Source organism: Eptesicus fuscus, chromosome 3 (assembly GCF_027574615.1).
Source record: "Eptesicus fuscus isolate TK198812 chromosome 3, DD_ASM_mEF_20220401, whole genome shotgun sequence".
Classification (NCBI taxonomy): domain Eukaryota; kingdom Metazoa; phylum Chordata; class Mammalia; order Chiroptera; family Vespertilionidae; genus Eptesicus; species Eptesicus fuscus.
The window spans coordinates 33,785,826-33,806,342 of NC_072475.1; the positions used below are offsets into that span (position 1 = coordinate 33,785,826).

Here is a 20,517-nt window from a genome sequence, read left to right on the forward strand (position 1 = left end):
TGTTCATGCTGTTTAAACATTTTGGCCAGAAAAATATGTCCTTTGAATTCAAGGTATTAGGCCTTATAAAAATGAGTTGGAGTGCTCTTTTGTGTTATCCTGAAGATAAAACTAACCAAGGAAACATTCTAAATAAGATTGGGATTGAGTAATTTACCCCTTCTATGCAATAGGGTTTGAGCTGAATTTTGTGTTACTTGTTATGATAATTTATGGTAATTAAACTTAAAATAATTAAACTAGAAGTAATTTGCATATACATAGCAAACATTCAAACAGTTTTAGTGTTAAATAGAACATGAAAGTTCCTTTGAATCCAATTTTCAGAAGTAAATATTATCATTACTGTATGTTTATGATTTGGTTTATGATTTACTTGACATCCATACTCTTTATTCATATATTTTATCAACTTAGATGCAGGCATACTGTATTTACTGTCCATCCTTTGCTCTCTTCATTTAACAATGTAATGAGGATTTGTTATTACATATAAATCTACCACATTTTAGAAATAGATCTACTCTAATTTATTTAAACAATTCCATATAGTTAAGATTTGGACTGTTTTCAAATTTTCTTTATCAGAAACACTACCACCATAAATGTTCTTAGTCATATATCTTTGCATACTTGCTCATTATATTTGCTGGCTCAAAGGTATTCAATCAGCTGATAGTATATACATTCCCAGCATCAATGCATGCACATTTGGGTTTTCGCATTCCTTAGAAACATTGGCCTTAACTATCTTTGTTAGACCTATGTTAATGTGATAGATTAAAAGATATCTGACTGGTTTTTAAATCTGCTGCCCTTTGTTACTAGTAGGTTGGCCTGCTTTTCAGCTGTCAGATTTCACAGGTATTAGCAAATCTGTAAATATAGGTATCTACCTAGAGATACAATTATTGATCGTATAGCTATAGATGTAGATACAGACACACTTATAGATATACGTACACATATAGTTATAAACATAGATGTACACATATACAAAGCATGTGTGTGCACGTGCACACACCATATATACATATACACTCCCTCCCCTACCCCACCGTACCCCGCCGCTGCAAGCTTTTCTTATGCGGTTTCATCTATATGGAAACTCTGATATCTCTCTATTTACCTTGATTCATCCTGGAAAGCTGAGCTCCTATTCTGCTATCCCTACTGCACCATAGTTGTTTTTTATTGTTCCTGTCAGAAATCTTATTTTCCTCCTTAGACCATCTATGGTGACTAGACTCCTCTGGGACACTTATTCTGTTCTCTTTAATTTGACTTATGCATATCTCAACTTCTGAATTAGTAAGTAAGATCCCTGGTTGCAGGGACCATGTCTTACTCATCTTTTATCCTTCACAGATAGCTTATGATCTGGCAATATTTCTTGATTCGGGAAGGTACTAAGCAATGTTGTGTACTTCTAAATTTTCATTGTCTGCCACAGAAGACATGATTTTTGGGAAGTACAATGTTCTGGAAAAGAACATGGGATTTGGAGTCAGAGAATTTGCCACTTAATTGCTGTATGACTTTGGGATGTTCCTTATCTTCTACTAGAGGCCCGGTGCATGAATTCGTGCACAGGTGGGGTACCGCGGCCTGGCTGGTGATTGGGGCTGATTTGGGGCCTTGGGAGGTTGGCCAGGGGGAGGGGCCACAGGAACGTTGGCTGGCCAGGGGGAGAGGTTGCGGAAGGTTGGCTGGCTGGCCAGAAGGAGGGGCCACGGGAGGTTGGCTGATGAGAGGAGGGGCCATGGGAGGTTGGCTGTAGGAGTGCACTGACCACCGGTGGCAGCTCCTGCTTTCAGTGTCTGCCCCTGGTGGTCAGTGCGCATCATAGCAACCGGTCATTCAGTCATTCGGTCGGTTGGTCGCTTAGGCTTTTATATATATAGATGATCCTCAGTTTAATTCATCCGTGAAATGAAGGTTATAACAGTATACACCACAAAGCAGGAATGAAGAATAAGCAAGACAATTTGACAAGTGTCTTTTACATGTTTTTCTGTAAACATAAATATTATTACAGCGAAGATGTGAATTTTTATGTGAGTAGAAAGTAAATAAAAAAACCTATTCTCCCTCTCCTAATGTGTAACCAATGGTCTGAATGTTAAGTACATGAAGGGATAACAGGCTTCCAGATGTAAATGTTATGACCATATGCATCCATCAGAGGTTGTTTAGTAAAAGCAGAAAGAAAAATAAACTCACAAATGGGGTTATACTCACTTTCCTGTATGATAGAATAGTTAAATTAATGGCTAAATCTAATTAAGAAACTGAAAATTTAGAGCATGCCTGCTGCCAATACTAAACCCAGTGGACTGTGAGATCGGGATGTGGTGACACTGAGAAATCACCTCACTGTTGTTGAGTATTAAGGCAATTTTGCTACCTATCCTTAGAAATAAAACAGCCCTGGCAATTACTTGTAATTTGTTACTGGTCCAAAAATTAACTCCTTTTACTGCAATAAATGGATCATCACAGGTGACAAAGCGCAGTATTAATTAACAGTGACAGGTGAAGCTTCTTACAATCAGATAGGATTTATATTAGCAATTACATAAGAAATTATATTTTGATCGTCACAGTTTTACACTGAGGTTAAGAGTACTAATCATATACATATAGTCCTGCCCTTAAGGCTTTGTGGGGTGTTGGCAAATAGATAATCTATAATAATAAAAGCATAATAAGCTAATTAGATTGGACGTCCTTCTGGACGACCTTCGGGACGAAGCTGAGGCTGCGAGGGAAGCCTGGGTCCCGGGTGTCTACCAGCAGCCAGAGGGAAGCCCGGGTCCCAGGTACCAGAGGGAAGCCGGTGCCGGCAGACAGGGGAAAAAAGGCCTACTCCTGAACAAATTTCATGCATCAACCTTCTAGTAAAAATGATAAAATTGGAAAGTTAAACCCTTCAATATGTTCTTTTCTCCTACCTTGATAAATAGACTTTTATAATGGCCTAGAAGCCCAGGTTTGGGTAGAGAATTCTTCAACTCTTGGACTTTCACGTCCGAGTTTGGCTGACCAGCAGGCCCTTCATTTATTACCTGATGCATTGCCTTTCTATTCCTGCTCAGACCTGCAGCACAAAGGATTTTGTACTCTGCCTCTAGTGAGTCATACTTCTGAGTCCCTCAATACCACTTCCCATCCCCCAAAAAACTGTATCTTGCCAACTTTCTGGTCTAGGTTTAAGGATAAACAGTATTCTTCTTTCAGGGGGATGGACCAGGAAGGAGGCCTGCACAGACCCTGGATTGGGCTCAGAACCATAGGGCAGGAAATGTCAGAGTCTTATATACCTGGAGAATGGTCTAGAAAAGTCACTGTAAACTGCACGTGGACCCATCCATTTGGCTCTGCAGATTCCTTGCCCACCCCCTCCCCCATGGAGTACAGGAAGGCAGCAAGCCATACTAAGACCATGTAAAGTACAGGACCCAGGGGTCCTCCTCACCTGGGTCCAGGGCTGTTAATTATCATATATGAACATTGAAGATATTTCAGAGATGTCAATTAGGTAAGGGAACAAATATCTCAATGATAATAATGTCTAATACACTGACTTTAAATTATATACACTTTAAGAAAAAATAAAATTTTATATTTAAACCAATGCATTATTCAGTATATTAATTTTGTTTTTAAAATAAGATTCTCAATAATGTGAGTCCTGTTGTGTTGTGGTATTGTTTCTTTTTATTGTATTTATAAAGCATGTGGTTCCTGAGAAATCTAGTTTCCATGTATCAGAGATACAAAACATACCAAATAATTTAAGCACAAGCAAATCTACAGCCATCAGAACATCAAACCTCAGAGGGAAAGTAGGGGAGGGTGGGGGTAAGGGAGAGAGATCAACCAAAGGACTTGTATGCATTCATATAAGCCTAACCAATGGACACAGACAACAGGGGGGTGAGGGCATGAGTCAGGAGGTTGGGAGGGTAATGGGGGGATTAAGGACACATATGTAATACCCTAATCAATAAAGAAATTATAAAAACAAACTACAGTCATAGTGTATGCACAAAAGGTATTTGTCTAAAAAAAAACAATACGAATCCTGTATAATATGCACATGTGCATATGAAGAAAATTACAAGAAACATTAGAAGCATATGCACTAAATTGGTTTCTTTGGGGTAGAAACTTTGTGTGTTTTCACTACTTTTGTAATATTTTTAAAACTCAGACCATATGGTAGACTCTAAAGGAATCAATACTAAATGCCATACTTATGTGTTAATTTTAAAATATTTGTCCATCTTACATTAATTTTGCTTTCATGCCATGCCAAACTCGTGATGGACATATCTCTAAATGTGGAGCTCATAGACACAACTATACATTTTTTAATATTTAATGAATGAATATATATTTACACTGATACTGTAAGAAAATTAAAATAAACATACCAAAAGAAATAGTAGAAAATATTAGCCTTACATAAAATAAGAAAGAACAAATAAGGTTCCCAGCTTTCCTTTCTTGATGTCTTTGAAACTGTAGATTCTGGAATCTCTCACTACCAAGCTTAATGTTTCATTTAACAACCTATTGTTAGCTGTATTTCTACTCATTAAAAACAAAAAAAAACCTTGCATGGACTTCCCAAGATTCATGCATTTGTTTCTTACTTAATTGTCTAGGAAGTCTAATTTTTCAGCATTTAAATAACTAAACTAAGTTTTAAATGCAGTGTTTCTGAGTTTTTTACAAATTTTACCTAATAAAATGTCATATTGCTCTAAAATAATTTCATTTCCTATAACTTGGTTTATGAAGATTGTCTAAGTCTATGCCTGCAATGATTTAGAATGCTCTACTGCACACAAATGCAATGTTTGTGTTAAATTAAAGAAACATTAATAATGCAAATTTTAATTGCATCTATAACTTTTTGTTAGCTTAGGATATTTTAACAATCAGGTTTTACCTGACGTACTTTGGAGTCAGACTCTTGGAATCTTCTAATAGAGGCTTAGCAAACTCAAAAGCATAACAAGAGCCAGTCAAGTACCACGAGAGAGTAAATTGTTTGGTCTGTAAGAAAACAAAGACTGTGGTTCCTGCAGAGGCCTGGGAATGCATTGCATGCATCTCTTCAAGTTAGAACTATTTTTTTTAAGTACTGTGCCAGTGAAATGAAACACTTTCATGGGCAAGATTTGAGTATCTGGTATTTACCCAAACAGGCAAAGAGATCCATTGATTGCCAGATTTTAAATTGGGGAAACAAGAAAGACATAAAATCAAGAGATACAAACATTCTTAGGAAGGATAATAGTACTAATTTTATGCTAGGTACCTAGCTTTCTTGACTTCATTATGGCCATGTTTTTGGATTTAAATGATTTGGGATAATATTTCACAAATATCATAATGTAGATGTTTTCTGGCTAAGAGCCAACAGTAGGCTAGCTAGTTTGTTTCTGGTGAGAAAAATCAGAGTGTAACTTCCTTTTCAGGTCAGGGATGCAAAGGGCCATCTCCCAAGTTGAAACATGGAGCATGAAGTAAAGAAGTCCCCCAGTGAAACACAAGCTGCTAAAGCTACCCCTCACTGCAGGTTACCTCTATTTCCTTTGCTAATGCATGAAGGCAGTAAAGCTCGTTCTTTTCATATTTCTAGGTTCAGGTCCGCCAAAAGGCTAAAAGAAAAATGAAGGCTTAAGGACTTGTCTTTTGGCGGCAGGGGAGAAGGGTTCTCCCAATCTCTCTTAACTTTTACCTGCTCTTAGGGGCACCCACTAGTATGATGGCTGTGTATACTTGTTATTGTTACTAGAAATGATCTACCAGGGTGACATTGAATTCCATGCAATGGCAGCCTAGCTACCCAAGGAGGTAAGACTAGAGTCTAGAACCTAACTGGCAACGAGGCTGTCTGGATGCTACCCAACATACTGAGCAATAGTCCTTTACATTTCCCCGGAGGAGGGACAGTACTTATTCCAGGTTTAGAGTGTCACCGAGACCAAGGCTAATCTCTGAACGGGCCAGAGAGTGAGCAATAGAAAACTGAAGGCACAGAGAAATACAGATCATACTATTTTCAAATCTGGTGTCTGGTCAGAACCACAGTGGGTTTTCTGGTTCCTGCTTTCAGGAAGCTTTGAAAAGCAGACTGAATACAGATCAGGAAGTGTATACTTCTATGGCTGTGCTTAATAATAATACATAAGGCATGCTAGCCACTGTGTTGAGTGATTTTTGTTTGTTAGTTCACTTCTTACAGTGATGTAGGTATTATATTTGGATTTCCAGATGAAGAAATTGACATTTAGAGAAGGTGATATGCTTGCCAGTAAGTAGAAAGAGGTATTCAAACCCATGTCTGTTGAATTTCAAAGCCTAAGCTAGACACTCTACTACTTATGTGACCTTGAACAAGTTATTTTACTCTTTTGAACCTTAGGTTCTCACTGTAAAATAAGGATAATAATTGAATTTAATTCCTAGGAGTATGTAACATTAATATTAAATAAGTTAATACATGGAAAGTACTTACATCAAATTGTGCCTAGCCCACAACAGCACTAATGGTTACTTTAAGAATAGTAGCCATTACTGCTGTTATTATTACTACTATTACTAATTATTGAATACCACCAATCCTATAAGTAAAGATGAAACAATAGCTTTTTAAATGAATGGTATATTTTTTTAAACATGAGGTATTAAAATTCAAATTTTTAATGTTACAATGAGGAATATACTGTATGTTAAATAATTAATTTTAACAATTTAGAATAGGCTGGCAAGGGTGGAGAGACATCCTATCTAATAAAAGAGTAATATGCAAATTGACCATCACTCCAACACACAAGATGGCTGCCCCCATGTGGACACAAGATGGCCACCACGAGATGGCCAGCAGGGGAGGGGAGTTGGGAGGGACCAGGCCTGCAAGGGATTGCAGTGGGGGACAATCAAACCAGCAGGGGAGGGCAGTTAGGGGTGACCAGGCCAACAGAGAAGGGAAGTTGGGGGCAACCGGGCCTGCAGGGAAGGGCAATTGCGGGGGACCAGGCCTACAGGGGAGAGCAGTTGAGGGTGACCAGGCCTGCAGGGGAGGGCAGTTAGGGGTGACTAGGCCTGCAGGGGAGGGCAGTTAGGCATCAATCAGGCTGGCAGTCGAGTGGTTAGGGGGTGATCAGGCTGGCAGGCAGAAGCAGTTAGGGACAATCAGGAAGGCAGGCAATTGAGCAGTTGGGAGCCAACAGTCCTGGATTGTGAGAGGGATGTCCGACTGCCCGATCCCTGGTAGGGTCGGGCCTAAATGGGCAGTCTGACATCCCTCGAGGGGTCTCAGATTGGAGAGGGTGCAGGCTGGGCTGAGGGTCATCCCCCTCCCCGTGCACGAATTTTGTGCACCAGGCCTCTAGTATAAAATAGCAAGAAAAAAATCATGGAAAGAGACAGTCTGACTTGGAGGAAAAGACAGCAAGATACCTGATACCTGGTAACAGCCAGGTTCGAGACAGATAAACTTAACAACAAAGAGGCAAATAGAATTCCAAGAGACCATTCATCATATAATATAATTAGTTTTTTATTTCAAGTGAACTAATACTTTAAACAAGGTTGCATTTTCATAATTCTAGGCTGACACCAAAATATCTTTCTTTGTATTACTCAGAGGCTGAAATGAAGCTTTCCAAAAAATAGCTGTCCCAACATCATTGAGCACTCTGTGATAATGTGGAATCAGAATAGAGAATAGGGATAGGTCCCCAAGAAGCAAAAAATAAGAAAATAGATACATTATCAGTGTTCTCTCAACTCAATAAAATGTTCCCTCTGGTTGGGTTTACAAATTACAGAGACAAATGACTTTATAACTTAGTTTTCATTTTTTTTAAAACCAAATTTATATTTTATCCGAGGGGAGCAAAGCGCTAATGAGTTACTGCAATTGAAGAGGAGAACAGTTAAGGAAAAGGATGGCATGAATGTTAGTTTTATATTTGCAGATTTGGGGCTTGCCCTCCTTTAATTTTGAAAAAAAAATTGTGACTGACTTTCATTTTTAAAGTTATAATAATCCTGTAGACTGAAGTCAGATTTTCTAGCATTGAATCTCAACTTCACCACCTGCTGTATGGCTGACTTTGAACAGTTACTTGACCTTTCTGTACTTGACATCTTTAAGTTGGGATTATTGATGAAACAGGATTCTACTGGGAATTAAGTGGGATAATATATGCAAAGTATTTAGATTAGTGCTTTATACCTATCTGTACTCAATGGATGTTAAGTACCAGAAGTAGCTATTATGTACATTATTTTATTCTTTAGCTTACTTTCCATAAAACATATGGACCTGTTAGCTATTATAAAAATGAATAAGTGATACTTTACTTTATATATGGATTTATTACTAAAGAGTTATGCTTTTTATTGTTTGTTCTCTTCTACCACGTTCAGAATGGTCAAGAAGACAAAGTCAAAGGAGAAAGATGAAGGGACAGCTAAACTAAGGAATGGAAGGATGAATGTGAATGCAAAGATAATGGAAATATAGTTGTTCAACATTATTAGATAATAATGTCTTTGTAGCTATAAACATTAAGATTCAAATTACAGCATTACATTGGTTATAATGATTGGTTATAACAATACCTTTTGAAAACATTTGTGTTTTTTTGTGTTATATTGACAGCTCAGCTGAGATGTCTTAGAAGTGGAAATGCAAGAGTTGATAACTCTAAGTATATAAACTTTCATTCACTCATTTATAAAATCTTTGTTAAAAACTGTGAAAAAGTGGCATTTAAGAAAATGGGCTCTGTATACTGTACATCTGAAACTAATATCAAATAATATTAAATGTAAACTAGAATTGAAAAATAAAATTAAAAAAAAGAAAGAAAATGGGCTCTGGGGTCATATTACTTAGTATTCAGGATTTATTTTCATCTCTGAGAGCTACAACCCTAGAACACCATAGGATCGCACCCCTTTGGAGCTCATCGGAGCCCCCAGGTTTATTGTTTCTTGATTTTCTGGTCTGACAAAAAAGGCCAATGATAGTGTCTATAAGAGATAGTCATGAGATTAATTGGACTAATGCAGGTAAATGGCTTAGACTTGTGCTTGACATCATGTTTGCATGTCATAATTATAACTCTTACTAGAGGCCCAGTGCACGAAATTCGTGCATGGGGAGGGTCTGTAGGCCTGGCCGGTGATCAGGGCCAATTGGGGCCTTCTGGCTGCCAGCTGGGGTCTTCCTTCATTCTGCACTGCCCCCTGGTCGTCAGCACACATCATAGTGAGTAGTCAAACTTCTGGTCTCCTGGTCGAACTCCCAAGGGTACACTGCATATTAGCCTTTTATATATATAGAATATATTATGTTCATACTTAGGCTCAGAGAGATGGTAAGAAAGATGCTGTTCTTGGTCTCCAACAGATGGCAAGTCATTTGGAGGAGACTAAAGAGTAAACAGGTTCTTACAGTACAGTATGATACTTGTTTTGCAGAGGATAGTAGTATTAAGAGGTCCCTGCTAGACAAAAAGTAATGAACCCATTCATTTCAGGGGATGATGGATGTCCTTCTGGAGAAGGAGATCTGTGAACTGGATCCTGAGAAAATGAGATTTAAGCTGAGAAGAAAGTGGAGAAGATTATCAAAAGTTGAGGGAACTGCATGTACCCAGAATACTTTTGGGAAAGTTCAAATAGTCTAGTATTGCTGGAGAAAAATGTGGGAGTAGGCTGAGGGGAGTGGAACAATTGGTAGAAAATGAGGAGGAAGGTGAGTAGGGGTAAGATAGAAGGATTTTTGTCCTGAGTATTAGGGAGGTTAGACTGCTAGAGCTTACTTAGAGTATTCACATGATGAGACTTAAGGCTTTAAAAAATTACTCTTTTCTTCCTTTTGGTATAACAGAGTGAACAGATGAAAGAAAGCCAGTTTCTGGAAAGGCAACCACTTTGGAGGCCCTGCCTAAAATTCAGCCAGGAGTTCACAGTAGCCCCAACACTCCCAAAGGCCATGGCAGTGGGGGTAGAAAGAAGTGGATGGATTCTATTCAGGAGGAATCAAGAGGACTTGATGTTTCCTCACATTTTTAAATGATTATTTCATACCCATTTTAACTTGACTTCCTGAGTATAAATCTGGACACTGTGATGTATTTTTCCCTAATAAGAACTAATGCTACTCATATTTGATAATCTTGATGTAAGCATTGTTCCTATCCTGTTCCACAATTATCAAAGAGAATATTTCTACTTGAAATTTGTTGTTAAGTCCATGGTTCCAAAATTAGGAGAATAAACAAAAACATGCCTCTTCTTTTTTTCCTTGTTCCTTAAGTGGAATAATATATGCAATGAATTGTTTTCTTAGTGATTCATCTCACTTATTAAAGAGATTTATCATGTAAGGGTCTTGTTTAGCCCGATTTCAGAATAAAGGCAGCAGAAAGGGACTAGGTGAGCTATTCCTCTGTGTCAGGAAAAAAGTTTTTCTTTTAGTACAAATTTGACTTCAGTTTTCTCTGCATTTTCTGCCCATTGAACAGAAAGAGAAATTCAATTATACTTCTTGGTATTACATTGCTGAGAAAAATTAAATTGCTTACATAGAGACTTTATTAGTTAAGAATATATAAATTATTCAACATATTGCTTTGGTTGGTAGTTTAAATGAAAACCAAATTTCTTGTTATGTTTACAATTTTATGTCACATACTAGAAAAACAAGGTTTCAGATTTTTTAAAAAAACTATTCATTTATTTAGATTTTGATGAATATTTTTCAACTCTTGCTGAACAAAAAAACAAATGACACATTTAAATAAAAGAGTAGTAAGTTGTTTTTAAAAAGTTTTTGGAGGATTTTAATAGTGTCTAATAGGCATATTTGCAATAGCCAAAGATATTCATAAAACAATTCTATCATTAATATAAAAAGCGTTGAGTTACTTCACAAAACAAATTGAGTGAGCCGACAACTTTATTGGTTTTCTGTCAAAATTGGCTATAAATAAGAGCTGGTCGAGACAATAAGGGATTTAAAGAAATTAATCTTTATAGACATTTCTAATTTCTGAATTTAACTAGAACATTTTTCATTTTCTGGAAATATTGGTCACAAATTCTGTAGATATATTCATTTTACCTAGATACATGAGTGCTTATCAATAGGTTGATTTTTTATTTGTGTGTTATATATACCATATATACATAATGTCAGCATTTCAATTTGAAGCACCATCCTATATAATAAAAGCTTAATATGCTAAGTGTCTGGTCGTCCATTCATCTGTTCAACCAATCAAAGCATATTATGCTAATGATATGGTAAGGCCACTCAACCGCTCTCTATGACGTGCACTGACCAATAGGGGGCAGGCGTTCCGACCAGTAAGTTAGGTTGCTGGTGGGGTTCAGCCGATCAGGAATGAGCTAGACAGGCCGGACATGCCCTGGGGCCCTCCCATGGTCCCTCCCTGGCCCCAATCGTGCACCAGTGGGGTTCCTCAGCATGGCTTGCACCCTCTCGCAATCCAGAACCCTTCAGGGGTTGTCGTAAAGCCAGTTTCAGCTGGATCCTGCAGGCCAGGCCAAGGGACCCCACTGGTGCATGAATTCATGCACCGGGCCTTTAGTATATATATAATCTGGAAGAAAATGGCTATTAAAACTTCAATTTCTCTCTTATAGCAGCCTTAGTGCTGTTAATATATAGCAAGTAAGAGGAAGCAGTGCCTTTGCCTCCAGAACACCCTAGGATCATACCCCTTTGGAGCTCATCAGAGCCCATTCAGGTTTATCCCAAGGGGTCACTTGACTCACTGCCTGATACTCCTTCTAGGGCAGCTGAATACACAGCTTCAACAAGACACCCAACTGCTACTGGCTTGAGAAAAGTGCTATTTTAATGATGATTGTAATGAGCTTTACTGTTGCTAGGAGCCAAATGTATCCTTAAATCCAAGTGAGAACGCTGCAATCAGGGTGAATTGAAGTACAATGTAGCTTAGATTATTATTTGATAAGTTGCCCTTTTAATTAGGATTTTTCCATTCTTCTGTACTCATTTATTGCCTACTGTCCAAGGTGAATGATTTTCATGTATCTTTATGAAGATATCATAGCAACACATTGAATGCATGGAAAGTAGGGGACTGCCTCGGACTGTCTATTCTGACACATTAATCAATGAAACTGTGCCTTTGATCCCAGGACCTGAATTCATTTCTACTATTTGATTTTGCCTACAGCAACCGTTACAAGTTAAATTTAAGTGACTCCAGCTTTAGTATATGGCTTTTTACTGCAGTTTCATAAGAAGTTCATTAAAGAAACATCTAAAAAGAGAAATTTCAGCCACACAATTCGGTATGATGATCCAAACCTTAGCTTTAGTGGCCTTGGAGAGTGAACTTTGCTCTTTAATAGAATTTTATATAATCTGGTCTACAGTAAAATTGTAATTATTATTTTGCCTTCTGCCCGACTTGAAAATTTTATGAAAAAGAATAAAGATAAATAGTTTTTATTTTTTGAGATAGTATGGTCTTTTAAAGGAAGTTCATTGACTTAATAGTTTCTCATTTCCATTTTTACAACAACAACAAAAAAGGTACATAAATCCAGATTGTATGGGTAGGACATGAGAGGTAGGAAACTAGAGGTCTTGGTCCCAGCTTGCTGTAACAGCTTTTGACCAGTGGCTTCCGAGCTCTTTGGACCATGATCCATAGTATGTAACCTGTTTTACACGGTGACATGGTATACACAATGTATGTTAAAAACTGGGGGAAAATGTTTCACAGAATAATGCTCTTCATACAAATGGACTCTATTTTCCATTCTTTACTATTTCATGAAAAAAGAAATGCTGGTCATAAATAATTAAGTTGATTTCACAATCCATGAGTGGGTCTCAGTTTGTAAAACACTGCTTTAGACTACATGATGCATGCATTCCTAAAAGTTCTCAACTGTAGAAAAGTTCTCTGACTGGAAGTTGCACGTAGATATGATCCTTGCATGTCAGATTTAAATCAGTGACGATCCTGAATAATAGATTCATTGCCTGCCTATATGATCCCCCTCAGTTATAATTCTATAATGCAAAATTATTTCTAAAATAGGAGGTAAGATGTAAAAAATTAAGTAAAAATTTTAATAATCACAAAAATATGCTGAGAAGTATACTTGAAACTTTTAAAATTAAATTTATTGGAATAGCAATACTTAATCAGGTCATATGGGTTTTAAGTGTACATTTCTATGATAAATCATCTGTATATTGCATTCTGTGCCTATCACCCAAAGTCAAATCATCTTCATCTTATATTTGACCCCCTTTATCCTTTACTACCCCTTCTTTTTCTCTGGTAACCACTATACTATTGTCTGTGTCTAGGAGTCTCAGTTTTATATCCCACTTATGAGTGAAATCATATGGTTCTGTCTAACTTATTTTGCTTAGCATAATATTCTCAAGGTCCATTTATGTTGTTGCAAATAGCAGTATTTCATATTTTCTTATGGCTGAGCGGTATTCCATAGTATGTATGTACTTCATCTTCTTTATCCATTCTCTATTGAAGGACACTGATTATCTCCATGAATAATGAACATAGGGGTATATATATATCTTTGCAAATAAATGTTTTCAAGTTTTTCGGGTAGTACCCAGAAGAGGGATTACTGGGTTACATGGTAACTCTATTCTTAATTTGTTGAGGAACCATCATATAGTTTTCTATAGTGTCTGTACCAGTTTATATTTTCACCAGTAGTGAATAAGGGTTCCTTTTCTCTACATCCTCTCCAACACTTGTTATTACCTGTCTTATTAATGATAGCCATTATAATAGGTGTGAGGGGTATCTCATTGCAGTTTTAATTTGCATTTTCCTAATAGCTAGTGGAGTTGAGCATCTTTTCATATATCTGTTGATCATTTGTATGTATTCTTGGGAGACATGTTTGTTCAGATCCTCTACCTATTTTTTAATTGATTTGTTTGTTTGGTCTTGAGTTGTATGATCTATATATTTTGGATATTAACTCCTTGTTGGAGCTGTATGCAAATATCATCTCCCATTGGGTTGGTTGCCTTTCTCTTTTGTTATTTGCTTCTTTTGCTCTGCAGAAGCGTTTTAGTTTGATATTGTCCCATTCATTTATTGTTACCTTTGCTTCCCTCGCCTTTGGAGTCAAATTCATAAAATGTCCTGTTTGGCCAAGATCCATAAGTTTAGTACTTATGTTTTCTTCTATGTAATTTATTTCTTCAGATCTTATATTTAGGTCTTTGATCCATTTTTAATTAATTTTTGTACATGGGGAAAACTATAATCTATATTCATTCTTTTGCATGTAGCTTTCCAATTTCCCCAGCACCATTTATTAAGGAGGCTTTCTTTTCTCGAGTGTGTGTTTTTAGCTCTTTTGTTAAATTTGCCCATATACATGTGGTTCTGAGAAATTGTACAGTCTAGAGATAGAGAATTGACCTAACATAACTCCATCCTAGTATAGATACTTTTTAATACTATGAAACAAGATAACATCACCTAGGGCTGTTTTTCTCAATGTTTTTGGCCACTATCCACACTTAAAATAATATTCTACATCACAAATATACACAACCTACATACTGGAAAGGATGTACTATCTCATGTAACTTTATCTCACTACATTTTTTTTGTCTCTGCTTTTCTTTTTGTTGTTGTTCAAAAACCCAAAGTTACTACATGTTCCTCAGATTAAAAACTACTGGCCTAGAGTGAGAATGAGAATAGGAAAAAAAGTGCCAAGGACTGAAGCTTGAGGGTCTCCAATGTTTAGAAGTCTAATTACTGTAATACATACAAAGGTCTTCAACAATGCAGAGCTAAAAAATGTTAGTTTCTACTAGTAAAAGTAGACTCCCTCCCCCAAATATTCCTTAATTTATTTGATCAGTTTAGAGGCCTCAGGCTAGAATATAGACAATAAATAGGTACTGTGTTAGTTTCCTATGGCTCATAGTTAATCCTGTGAAATTCAGCAACTTAAAACAACACACATTCACGATGTCAGGTTCAATGGTGTAGAAGTCACCGTTCAGTTGAGCTAAGCTCTCTTTTTCGGGATTCCATTGGGTTACAGTCCAGGTGTTAGGCAGAAATGTAAGTTCCACTGGGGAAAGAACCAATTTGGAGCTCCTCTGATTATGGGCAGCATTTAGTTGTGAGACTGAGGTCCCCACTTATTTGCTGGCTTGTGGATAAGGGTCACTTTCATTTTCTAGAAGCCACCTCCCATTCCTTGCCATGTGACCTTATCCATAGACAGTTCAGAGTATGTCCTTTAATTTCTTCAAGGACAGCAGAAGAATCTTTTATCCTCCAGTCTGCTAAGATGGAGTCTTATATAACACTAGAGGCCCGGTGCAGGAATTTGTGCACGGGTGGGGTCCCTTGGCCTGGCCAGCAATCAGGGCTGATAGGGGCCATCTCGCCCAGTCCTGATGGGGGGTCATCAGGGCTGGCTGGCCTGGGGGAGGGATCATGGGAGGTTGGTCAGCCATAGGAGGTTGGCTGTAGAAGTGCACTGACCACCAGGGGGCAGCTCCTACGTTGAGTGTCTACCCCTGGTGGGTAGCACATGTCATAGCAAGTAATCGAATTACTGGTCTCCTGGTTGAACGCTCAAGGGGACACTTTGCATATTAGCCATATATGTGTGTGTGTGTATATATATATATATATATATACATATATATATATATATATATATATATTCTGAGCTTCATTTGCAGTTTGGGAGGATACAGCAATGGTATGAATGGCTTGTGGCTTTCATCTTGCTCTATACCTTGTTCATAGCAAGCTCTCAAATATTTGTTGAATAAATAAAGAATGTTTTTCTCCATTTTGGTTTATAACTAATTTAGTTTATCTTGGGAGCTATAGATAGTTTTACTTTCCTTTACAAAGTATGTTTGATTTCTAAAGCAAACCACAAGTGTTGTACAGTTTGTACTAAAGGACTACTTTATTGCTTTTTTTATTACCTGAAAAATGCAACAAAAGTTTAAAATTAATAACAGTCAGTAACAGGGAATAGGGATAATAAAAGTTATGTTCCTTGCTTCAGAAGCAGCTCACTTTCTATTTTCTTATTAAAAAAATAAAGAAGAAGATCAGAAGTTTCTGGTGGTTTATCAGGGGAGTAAAAGAAGGTGAGAAAGAGAGCGAGAGAAAGACAAAGAAACTTCAAGCATAACTTTTCTACTCAATATCTCTTAGTTGAAAACAGAATTAGGATTTTTTTGATTTTTAATATTTTATATTGAGTTTTAGAGAAAGAAAGGGAAATAGAGAGAAAGAGAGAGAGAGAAACAGCAATGTGAGAGAGAACATCAGTTTGTTGCCTCCTGCACACACCCTATGGGGGTTCAAACCCAGAACCTGGTTATGCACCCTGATCAGGAATTGAGTCTGCCACCTCCCGGTGTACAGGATGATGCTCCAAACAACCAAGCTGCAATGGTCAGGGCTGTTTGACTTTTTATGGTTCCTTAACTCCCAGAAAACCCACATCTATGTCTGAAAAGAGAAAGCAACAGTGAAAACAGCAGGAGTGCTGATTAGGGCATAGAAAAATCTGGATACCATAAATGTATCATGGGATCATGTCAATGGTCAAATGGCAAGCTTAAATGCCCATTCCCAGAAATCTTATGTATTGCACAGAGCTGACTTTCCAGGACAGACATATTTTTCTTTGCAGACAAATACCTTTTCCCCAAATATTAAAAAAAAATAGAAAAACTTTCATCAAACACATCTTCTAATACTACTCATTGAAATAATTAAGTCCCACCCATATCTTTCATGTGTGCTTGTGACTGATCTATTTAAATGCTAGAGTATTTTGCCCTTTTAGCATCTTAACTGATCTTCTAGAAATGATATTGACAAAGTCCAGGCTTTCCTTTCACCATCTGCTGGATATTTCCAAATGAATATTCTTCTTTTAATTGAAATTCACTTTGGCAAAAGCTAATTTCTAACCTTTCATCTGAGAGATTTTGCCTGACTCACTTTCACTTCTTTGTCTCCAAAAGAGGATCAATACCTTGCATGTGCTGTGGGGCCCCATCCACAACAAATATGTATTCAACATCTTTATCTTTCACTCAGAGAATGCATACTGTACATTTACAAATCCTTTCAACCTTGGGATATTAGTTAAAAGTTCCTTTGGAGATGAAGGCAGAATATTTCTGGACATTTTTTGATGTGGCCAAGAAGGGATTTCTGTAATTACTTTCTCTTGCAATCAAGAAGTGAAGGAGGACATCAGACACAATAAACTCAGACTTCCTGGAGATGAGATTTTTTCCATTTAGTTATAAAAGAAAGTATATTTGGGTGAGTCAGGTAGGAACATAAAAGTGTTTGCATCTGGTTTGTGGAGCTTAGATTCTACCTCAAAGAAATGGGGAGCCATCATTGATGGTTTAGTGATTATGTGAAAAGGTGAATAAAAAGTTGGGAAATTAACCTCTAGTGGTTTATACCATGATTCGGAAGTCTTGAGGCAGGTATTGTTTTGACAGTGATTATATCCATGTTGGTGTGAGGTGTTAAATTTTGGTAGAAGTAAGAAGTAAGAAAGAAAAATGGATATGAGAGATGTAGAGAAAAAAGGCTAGACTTAGTGACAGGAGGTAAGTGACAGATTGATGAGATATGGCTAGTCTATGTAAAAACCTAAAAAACACACAAGCCAACAGAAATCTTTAGTAGAAAAATCTCTTAAAGTCTAATTTTGGAAATTAAATAGGAATATTTTTGCACTGCAGTTCAAATTAGACATTGCATGTATGTACAAGAAGACAGTATATAAGAGTGGCTTTTATACTCTATTGTGTGTTTTTTTTTTACCTTTCTCTTATTTTACTTAAAGCCATGCGAACCTTAGAATTAGTTAAATATATATAATGGGTTGAATAGTGCCCATCCAAAATTTATGTCCACCATAAACATCAAAATATAGCCTTATTTGAAGATAGGGTCTTTGTAGATGTATTTAGAAAAGATGAGTTAGGCTGCATTAGGGTGGGCCCTCTATCCAGTGACTGGTGTCCTTGAAGGACAGAGATAACATGTGGGGAAGAATGCCATGTGAAAGCAGAGACAGACTTTAAAGTGAGTCAGCTACAAGTGAAGCAACACTGTGTGTTATGAGAGCCACCAGGAGCCAGGAAGAGGCAAGGGAGGATTCTGTTAGACCCTTCAAAGGGAGCATGGCCCTGCAGCAGCTGGATTTCAGACCTTAGGTCTCCAGCACTAAACGCTCTTGAGTCAAGACACCAAGTCTGTGGTATTTGTTACAGACACTGTACTTAGAGCTTCATTCAAATGAGTTCACAAAAATCTGTGTTAAGGGGACAATTATAATATACTTTTTAGATAAGGAATTATGGAGCAGGTTCATCAACCTATTAACCAGGAGGTCACAGTTCGATTCCTGGTCAGGGCACAAGTCCAGGTTGCAGGCTCCATCCCCAGCAGGAGGCATGCAGGAGGTGGTCGATCAATGATTCTCTCTTATCATTGACTAGAGGCCCGGTGCACGAAATCGTGCATGGGTGCGGTCCCTAGGTCTGGCCTGTGATCTAAGTGTGAGTGTCTTGTGTGGAAGGGCAGATCCCAGCTGACCTCTGGGCCTTGGGCAGCACCTGGGCCCCCGGGCCTCCGCACACCCCTTCTCTGCATGAGTCACGGCACCTGAGTCCTCACATGGAGATGCGGTGAGCGCGGCCGAATGCTGTGGGCCAGGGTGCAGTGTGGGCCTCTGAGATGCCCAGCAGTGGCGCATGGAAGCTAGGCGGGCAGCGCGCTCTCTCCTGGCCGGCCTGGCAGACTGGCTCCTGCATGAACCCATGGTGAGTAGTTGCATCCCAAGGGAGGGTAGCAGGAGGAGTGATAGCGAGCTTGGCGGACACCCCGCATTCCCACCACACCTCCATCCCCATCACCCCCTCCCCCAGGTAGCCAGCGAGAGGTCTCAGAGTGTTGCCAACGCCCGCCATGTTCCGCGCCACCCCCTGGTGGTCAGCGCATGTTATAGCAAGTGGTAGAACTCCCGGTCAAAGGGACAATTTGCATATTAGGCTTAGGGGTTCAGTGCACGAATTTGTGCACCTTAAAAAGACCTGTGGGTGCGAGGTTGCGGTGGGGACAGGGGCGGGTCTCAGCCCATCCTCCACGCCCCTGCTCAGCCTCGCCCGCCATGGCCCCTGGTCCCCTGTCTGCCAGAAGCCCAGTTCCTGCTGCCGCCGCTCCCACGTGCTAACAGCTCTGGTCCTGCTTGCACCCACTGGTGGTGCAGAGCAATTGGGGCTGGCGCCACCAGTGGGTACAAGCTGTACTGGTACCATCAGCTGCTGCCCCGATCGCCCCTCAGGAGCAGGGGGAGGTGGAGAAGCCCTGAGGGGTGATCAGGGCTGGCAGCTGCCACTCACACCCACTGAAGGTGCTGAGTGAGTAGGGCCGGCACTGGCAGCAGGTGCGAGCATTGGGCGGGACCGTGGTGGGCAGGAGCAAAGAATTTTCAGTAACCACCAGAGGCTCACCCCGATGACAGTGACTGGCGACCTGCCTTGGTCTGGTGCCCTCACTCACCTGCTCCACCATCCCACTGTAGCCGACGCCTGTCATGCCCCCTGGTGGTCAGTGCATGCCATAGCAACTAGTTCTTCCATTGTTCGGTTGTTCTGCCATTTGGTCTATTTGTATATTAAGGTTTTATATATATATTATATATAATATATATATATATATATATAAAATATATAATATATATATAGATTTCAGAGAGGAAAGGAGAGAGAGATAGAAATATATATATATATATATATATATATATATATATATATATATATATATATATATATATTTAAAAAAAGGAGTGGGGTTTCAGACCCACTGAGCAAATTAAGTCTTTTCCTCTATGTGCTTCTCATAAACTCCTAGCAAATGCATCTTAAGCTTTAAGGGCCTCTAAAAAACATTTTTTGTTGTTGTTGACAATTAGATTCAGCAGTGGGTCAAGGGTTCCTGCCTCAGACAAGACCTCTGACTCCTGCATTTAGACTTCTTGGGCCTTCTTTGGACCTCTGAGCTGGTGGGGCTTGCAAGAACTTCATTTTATTTCCATCTCTCCCAATTCTTTAAGCTTTGCATCTAAAGATTGTTATAACCTTTAACGTTTTATTTTACCCATGACATAAACTGTGGGTGGTTTTAAATATACACACCCCATAAACTTGAAGTCACACTGAAGCAATATGTAAAATATTTAAGCTTTTCTAATGATTCTCTTAATTTATCATAATGCTTTTGATGAAATGCAAATCTGAGTTATTGTTGTTTATAGAAGATGCTCACTGGCAAGTGAACTTTTCTTTGAAGGAGAGGTATCACCAACAGTGAATAGAAAGCTTCAAAAATATTTTAT

At 38.5% G+C, this 20,517-nt stretch overlaps 1 protein-coding gene across 6 annotated transcripts in view; it reads left to right on the top strand.

Moving 5' to 3' along the window:
- The window catches only part of NLGN1 (neuroligin 1), a 698,104-nt gene that overhangs the window by 99,341 nt on the left and 578,246 nt on the right, over positions 1–20,517 (top strand). The window lies entirely within an intron of this gene.